Here is an 8,558-nt window from a genome sequence, read left to right as displayed (position 1 = left end):
GTTACTGAGGAAAGTAAGGGTGGAAATTGAGGAGGCTCTGGTCACAATTTTCCAATCCTATTTAGATATGGGGACGGTGCCAGAGGACTGGAGGATTGCAAATGTTACACCCCTGTTCAAAAAAGGGGAGAGGGATAAACCAGGCAATTACAGGCCAGTCAGCCTAACATTGGTGGTGGGGAAACTTTTGGAGACAATAATCCGGGACAAAATTAATTGGCACTTGGAAAAGTATGGACTAAAAAATGAAAATCAGTGTGGATTTGTTAAATGAAAATCGTGTTTGACAAACTTGATTGAGTTCCTTCATGAAGTAACGGAGAGAGTTAATGTGTACACGGACTTTCAAAAGGCATTTGATAAAGTACCACAGAATAGACTTGCAAAACTAAAGCCCGTGGGATTAAAGGGACAGTGGCAGTGTGGATACAAATTGGCTAGGGGACAGAAAGCAGAGATTAATGGCGAACGGTTGTTTTTCAGACTGGAGGGAAGTTTACAGTGATGTTCCCCAGGGGTCAGTATTAGGATCGCTGCTCTTTTTGATATATATTGATGACCTGGACTTGGGTATAGAGCGTATATTTTCAAAGTTTGCAGATGACACGAAACTCGGAAATGTAGTAAACAATGTGGAGGATAGTAACAGACTTCAGGAGAACATAGACAGACTGGTGAAATGGGCAGACACATGGCAGATGAAATTTAACTCAGAGAAGTGTGAAGTGATACATTTTGGTAGGAAGAATGAGGAGAGGCAATATAAACTAAATGGTATAATTTTAAAGTGAGTGCAGGAACAGAGAGATCTGGGGGTAAATGTACACAAATCTTTGAAGATGGCAGGACAAGTTGAGAAGTCTGTTAAAAAAGCATATAGGATCCTGGGCTTTATCATAGAGGCATAGAGTACAAAAGCAAGGAAGTTATGCTAAACCTTTATAAAACACTGGTTAAGCCTCAGCTGGAGTATTGTGTTCAATTCTGGGCACAACACTTTAGGAAGGATGTGAAGGCCTTAGAGAGGGTGCAGATGAGATTTACTAGAATGGTACCAGGGATGAGGGACTTCAGTTATGTGGAGAGACTGGAGAAGCTGGGGTTGTTCTCCTTAGAACAGAGACGTTTAAGGGGAGACTTGATAGAGCTGTTCTAAATCATGAACGGTTTTGACAGAGTAAATAAGGAGAAACTGTTTCCAGTGGCAGAAGGGTCAGTAATCAGAGGACACAGATTTAAGGTGATCGGCAAAAGAGCCAGAGGCGACAAGAGGAAACATTTTTTATGCAGTGAGTTGTTATGATCTGGAATACACTGTCTGAAAGGGCGGTGGAAGCAGATTCAATAGTAACTTTCAAAAGGGAATTGGATAAATACTTGAAGGGAAAACATTTACAGGGCTCTAGAGAAAGAGCAGGGGAATGGAACTAATTAGGTAGCTCTTTCAAAGAGCCGACACAGGCACAATGGGCTGAATGGCCTCCTCCTGTGCAAAAGACTTTTGAGAATGGGTTCTCAAAAGTCTTTGTGCCAATTGTTTTCATTTATTTTTTTCCCACTGCACCATTATAGCCATCAATGGGCGTCCCAATGGGAATTCTCTCAGCATGAGGTGCTGGGAAGACACGGATGGCAGATGGGTCGGGACGCATGGAAGGTGCTCCATGCCCACCTTCAGCCTCAGCCTTCTCACTCAGGCAAAAGGTATGATTTAATCCAAAGTTCCTCCTCCTTAAGAGCATTTAGAATACTATCTCTACTTGTCCCAGTATGACTTAACTATTTTCAACATCTTTATGGCTTCCTCGATTGAGGTTTACCAATTAGTACTAATTATTCCAGAATTGTAGAGAATTTTGTGGTTTGAATTCACATCAAGTGGGAACTGGGTTGAAACGGCCCAACTCATTCCACCTCAGTAACTGTTGAAGAGGAATTAAATTATGAGAACGTCTTGACTGTTGTTAAATAAACATTGTGGAGCTGAAAAAACAATATTGTAAAATACTATACCACCCAAAACTTACAAAACATTGTCCAAATGAATGCTTTGTGAATATTGCCTAATTTAGAATTGGCTACAGTGAAACTATCACTATCTTTGTAACCTCCTCCAGCCGTACAACCCTCCGAGATCTCTGCACTCCTCCAATTCTTGATTCTTGCGCATCCCCGATTTTAATCGCTCCACCATTGGCGGCCGTGTCTTCAGCTGCCTAGGCCCTAAGCTCTGGAATTCCCTCCCTAACCTCTCTGCCTCTCTGGCTCTCTCTCCTCCTTTAAGAGGCTCCTTAAAACCTACCTCTATGACCACCTGTCCTAATATCCCCTTATGTGGCTCGGTGTCAAATTTTGTTTGATAATCGCTCCTGTGAAGCGCTCCGGGATATTTTACTACGTAAAAGGTGCAATATAAATGTAAGTTGTTGTTGTATAAATAGGAGTTAAACGAGACTACTTCTGGGGAAAAAAATGGGCCCATTTTGTTATTTGCTCTGTATCTAGTTAAGGTTCTGTGTTTTTTTTTATAATCACAGCACTGGCATCCATTCCTCCCAAAGTCAGGCAATTACAAAGGCAGAACCCAAGGTGAAGAGCAAAGGTTAGTGCTGCAGGTATACAAAGGTCACTGACCCACCTCCCAGGGTCGGGGAACATAGGGAGGCTATGCTGGTAGTACTGGGTCAATCCTGAGCACCTTTTTTCTTTCTTTTCCTTTTTCCTGTATGTTGGGTTTTAGGGAAGGGCGGTACAGAGCAGTAAAAGGCATGTCCTTTTGTTCTAAAACCGTTACCCGCTTCAAATAACTTATCCAAATCTAATACATTGAATTTTTCATAATATTAAAATCCTTTATTATATCCCTCCTAAGCTTATGTTTCTTCAAAGTGAATAACCCTATCTTGTAACTAAGAAATCTAAGGTATCATCCTTGTTGACCTCCTTTGCACTTTTGCTGAAACCTCAATATCGAAAACCGGGAATTTCCTTGGAGCAGCTTCCACTCTGCTGCCGTAACTTTGCCGGAAGTGCGGCGGAAACCCAATTTGTGCAGATAAATGGGGCTTCTGTCGCACTTCTGGTGAAGTTAAGGCAGAGGAGCCGCAGCAACTCCGAGGAGATTCTCAGCCCATATGTAAAACCAAAACTAGATGCAATACTCCAAGTGCGGACGTGATAAAGCCTTATATCACTAGTATAGTCATTGATGCATTTAGGGGGAAGCTAGGTAAATACATAAGGGAGAAAGGAATAGAACATTATGCTGATAGGGTTAGATGAAGCAGGGGTGGGAGGAGGCGCGTGTGGAGCATAAACACTGGCATAGACCTGTTGAGCCAAGTGGGCCGTGACTGTGCAGTATATTCTATGTGATTCAATGTAATAGTGCTGTTAGCTTTGTATTTCATTGACCTAGCAGCAGTTTCAAGAATCTTAATTGTTTTCTCCACAACCACCTCCCAATACTTGTGGATCTTTGATAGATATTTGACTGCATCTGACTGAAATAATCTATTTTTCCTATCTTGTCGACCAAATTCAAACTAGTAAACAATGTCACTGATTTTACTTCACAGAGCCAGAGGAGTTCATGGACTTTTTCCAAAACAAGCTTCTTACCATGTCTTTATTCAGTTGCAGAGTGCACCCACTGAACTCGGACAAGTTAACGAAGGGGCACGTTTGTCAAGTACACATTTGGCATTGTGCGTACAAGCAGAAAATCCACCCACTGACAGGAGCTTTTTGTGTTTTACATATCTATCGATCAGCAATGTGAAGGCAGTGCCCGTAGCAACTCTCACAACATAAACAGCTCAAGCAAAAATAGCATAGCGAGTCCGCACTCGTCAAACCGGGAGAGCAATGAATTAAAACCCATTCTCAAACTAGGATAAAATTGTATGTATACCTTTGTTGATATAGAAAAAGGGTAATACGGATGTCAATCATCACTAATTAGTGAACAAGGCTCCAAAATAACTCTGTTCAGCAGTAAACACCAATGTTCAATTCTAAATAATAGATATGTTAAAACAGGTCAAATGGATCTGGTTGTTTTGTTTATGTCGCTGATAGTCTTTTTTTGTGAACGTATCCGCTTTTATTTTTAGTTATTTGGTGGCAGCATGTTGTAGGTGCCATCTTCCAGATGTGTCATTAAACCAAGGCCTCCGTCTGCCCTCTCAGGCGGATGTAAAAGATCCCACGGTACTATCTGAAGAAAAGCAGGGGAGTTCTCCCCTGGCCAATATTTATCCTTCAACCAACATCACTAAAACAGATTATCTGGTCATTATCATATTGCTGTTTGTGGGAGCTTACTGTGTGCAAATTGGCTGCTGCATTTCCTACATTACAACAGTGACTACGCTTCAAAAGTATTGTATTAGCTGTAAAGCGCTTTGGGACGTCCTGAGGTCGTGAAAGGCGCTAAATAAATGCAAGTTCTTTCTTTCTTCTATCTTTCTCCCCCAAAATGACACCTACTGAGAGGGCTGGTGGCCAATATGTTTGTAAGCCTCCGGCAGGGTGGCTATGAAAGCCGCCTCTAGGTGATGTGCAATGGCGGCCGAGGATGATTCTCCCTCTCAATATTCCCTTCTTCTCTGTGAGGAAGTCCCTCGTTTTTGCCAAATCCTTACAGCAGCATGACTGTAATTGTGAACATATTGACGTGAAGGTGAAGGTGTTTGGACCATCCAGCCCCTTATATCTGTTTTTGCAATCTAACTAACAAGAGATAGATATGCAGAGATAAAAGGGAAAAATGTGAATGCAGGAAATCAGAAGTAAAAGTACAAAATACTGGAAACGTACAGCAGGTCAGTCATCGCCTGAAAGATAAGGGTGGATTAAAATTTTGGGTGCGACCATTCATCAGTAACGCAGTTTGAAAAAATCTTAATCTTGGTATTAAGCTGAAACATGCACTCGTTAAAGTATGTAACAAATCTAACATATAGTGCAGTTCAAGTTGTGTAATCATGTACATCCAGTGAATCTCTCCCTGGTTTATCACAATCCAACACAAAAATAAGTGGAGATGGGGAAGGCCATGTCTAGCTCAGCCTTCCCTCGAAAAAGAAAGAACTTGCATTTATATAGTGCCTTTCACGACCTCAGGACATCCCAAAACCCTTTACAGCCAATGAAGTACTTTTTTGAAGTGTAGTCATGGTTGCGATAGCCCTCCACCACAGCACTGAACTGCCTTTTGAAGGACCAGAGTTTTTTGCCTCCTCCATCCCTTCTAGAAGCCCCTTCCAAGTGTTGATCACTCCTTGTGTGAAGAAGTTCTTCCCGTCATTTGTCCTGAACTTGCCAGTTAACATACCTATGTTCCCTTGTCCTCAGCCATGGTTTGACTTGAAATAGTGCTCGGGATTTAACTTTTTCTATTACACTTAAGGTGCCGGAAGTGCTGGGGGTGGAACTTCTGTCTGTCAGCTGCCCAGGTCGTTGAGCCCATTGCCAAATCCCGGGGATGGGGTCATTTTAATTTTTCAGGACAGGCAGCCTGTGCCTGTAGAGGTGCAACAGAGGAACCTGCCTCAAGTTGCAATGGGAAAATCAGTGGGGAGAGCTTTAAGCCCTTAATGGGCTGATGAGGTAAGGGAAAAAACGTTAATAATTCCCTGCAATGAAACCAGGGCCTGCGTTAGGATTGCCAACCCTGGTTGGACGTATTCCTGGAGGTTTCATCACATGACCTCCCATCGCCAACCAGCCCACCCCTACACTTCCACCGTTGGTCACCTGACACATCCATCGTCATGGCGCCTCGCCTTCCCACAGGGAGCGAACAGACTTTCCATTACCTGATTGATTGACAGCCAAACATCCAAACAGCCTTTTTTTCCCATCTCCAATATAAAAGTGTTCAAAAAAAAATACAAAAAACACACCATTTTTTTTTAGTGCCCCTATGATTTTTCTCCTGGGTTGTTCGCAGCAGTGTCCCGGAGATCAACCTTTCATCCTTGGAGACTCCAGGACAAACCTGGAGGGTTGGCAAACCTAGCCTGCGTTCCCTGAGATTATCTTTGCCCTGTGACATGTTTGGGGTATTGGGAAGGCCCGGTATGGTACCCATGCCTGCTCCCAGCAAGTGTGGGATCCATTGGGCCTAAGAATGTTGAGTTCGGTGGAATTCCTGGGGCAGCCGAGAATGTCCCCAGACACTCCTCCAAGCTGCTGTTGGAGGTGAGGGGGTAGGAGGGGAAGGCTCATCCATATCCCTCTTGGATTGAAATTTTGGACATTGGGCTAACGGGGCAGAAAGCTGGTGGGTCTGTGGGGTCCGTGCTGGAGCGAACTGGCAACGTGATCCCAGTGTACACCAGGATTGTGGCCCTTGGATTTTCGGAGCATATCATATGCTATCCTTCACATATAGGGTTGGTCACTCTGGTTGAGTGTATTGCTGGAAGTTGCATCACATGACTTCCCGCGATCTACCCCACCTTACACTCCCGCCATTGGTCCACCCTCCAAGCGTGCTGCCTTCCCAGTGCCAATTGGAAAGGTAACAGACTCTATGTTACCCAACTGGATTAATCTTGACTGTTAGTCAAGCAGGCTTTTTTCCCCATCTCCAATATTTTTATAACTGATAAATGAAAATGTTCAAAGAATTTTTTTTAAAAACACAATTTTTTTTTGTAATGTCCCCCCACCTCATGATTTTTCTCCTGGGTTTTGCTCGCAGCAGTGTCCTGAAGATTAATCTTCAATTCCTGGAGACTCCAGGACAATCCTAGAGGGATGGCATCCCTGTTCACAAACAATGTTAAACAGAGGTCTTATCCGCTTGGATCAAATGGCTGTTTAAAGAAAAACTGCAACTGGAAGGCAGCAGGTTTAGTGTCCTGGAAACATAGGAACAAATGGGACGATTCTGTGATCTACTTTTTGTCAGGGAAGTCTTTGTCCATCAACTACTCTAAAACTGCTGACTGAATGTTTAAGTATTTAAGCAGCAGTAGTGATATATGTTGCTCTGCACTATCATGTAAAAAAAACTCAAGGTTTATCAGGGTATGTCTGGCATCTGAGGAATGTACAGGGCCAATCCACTGAAATATGCACCCTTGAGGTCAGCGATATTAACATACCAGGACAATTAAGTCTGAGGGTCGGTGGTTTAGTGTTCATTTTAATGGGACTTCTTAAATGAGATCACACATTCTTTAAAACTTCCACTTGCTCACTGTGGATCTATGGGATAGAAATTGGACCTTGTTGCATCCGTTTTTTGGGCTCAATACAAGGGAGCAACAAGATCCAATTTTGCGGAGCTATGATTCTGTGCCTCAAGGGTCCCTGAAATACATGCGACACCATACTGGCTCGAGCAATATTCAAATTCAAATTGCATATGCTAATAAAGTGCCTAACGTCCGTTTAACAACAACAACATGCATTTATATAGCACCTTTAGCGTAGTAAAAATGGCTCAAGGCGCTTCTCAGGAGCGTAATCAGCCAAAATTTGACACCGAGCCACATAAAGAGATATTGGGACAGGTGGCCAAAAGCTTGGTCAAAGAGGTAGGTTTTAAGGAGGAGAGAGAGGTAGAAAGGTGGAGAGGTTTAGGGAGGGAATTTCAGAATTTAGGGCCTAGACAGCTGAAGGCACGGCCGCCAATGGGGGAGCGATGGAAACTGGGGTTGCGCAAGAGGCAAGAATTGAAGGAACGATTGATAGGGAGGGGCGAGGCCATGGAGGGGTTTGAAAGGACCCCCTCTGGGAAATTGGTCAGTGCTGAGCGAATCAGGCACCCTGGCCTGCTCCACTCAGTTTTTTTGTTCCTTCTGCAGCCTAACCAGCGGCCCTTAAAGGGACCACTGGAAAACGCCACCAAAAATGCAAATATTTTAAAAATGTACTTTAAGTTCTTTGATGAAGCTTCAGAGAGGGTTGATGAAGTAGTGGAGTAGATGTTGTATATATGGACTTTCAAAAGGCATTTGATAAAGTACCACATAACAGACATATTCGTAAAATGGAAGCACATGGGATTAATGGGATGGTGGTAATTTGGGTACGTAGTAGGCTAAGGGATGGGAGGCAGAGAGTAATGCTGAATGGATGTTTTCTGACTGGAGAGAAGTATGCAGTGGGGTCCCCCAGGGATCGGTATTAGGACCATTGCTTTTCTTGTTATATATAAATGACCTGGACTTGGGTAAAGGGAGTACAATTTCAAAGTTTGCGGATGATACAAAATTTAGCAACCTATTAAATAGCGAGGAGGAGAGTAGCAGGCTTCAGGAGGACATAGACAGACTGGTGAAATGGGCAGACACATGGCAGATGCAATTTATTGCAGATAAGTGTGAAGTGATGCACTTTGGGAGGAACAACATGGAGAGGCAGTATAATCTAAATGATACTATTTTGAGGGGGGTGCAAGAGCAAAGGGACCTGGGGGTGCATATTCACAAATCTTTGAAGGTGGCAGGGCAAGTTGATAAGGCGATTAAGAAAGCATGTGGGATACTTGGCTTTGTAAATAGGGGCATTGAATACAAAACAAAGGAAGTCATGCCAAA

The 8,558-nt window shown here is 43.3% G+C and overlaps 1 long non-coding RNA gene across 1 annotated transcript; it reads left to right on the top strand.

Annotated features, from left to right (window-relative positions):
* Positions 1-1,600: 1,600 nt before the first annotated feature.
* On the top strand, positions 1,601-3,856 carry LOC137327016 (uncharacterized). Its single transcript, XR_010964332.1, has 3 exons — positions 1,601-1,704; positions 2,538-2,602; positions 3,637-3,856. It is a non-coding gene; the product is annotated as an uncharacterized lncRNA (long non-coding RNA).
* The last annotated feature ends 4,702 nt before the right edge of the window (positions 3,857-8,558 follow it).

This window comes from Heptranchias perlo, chromosome 11, assembly GCF_035084215.1.
Source record: "Heptranchias perlo isolate sHepPer1 chromosome 11, sHepPer1.hap1, whole genome shotgun sequence".
NCBI lineage: Eukaryota > Metazoa > Chordata > Chondrichthyes > Hexanchiformes > Hexanchidae > Heptranchias > Heptranchias perlo.
The sequence above is the reverse complement of the archived record's forward strand: the minus strand, read 5'-3'. Positions and strand labels throughout refer to the sequence as shown.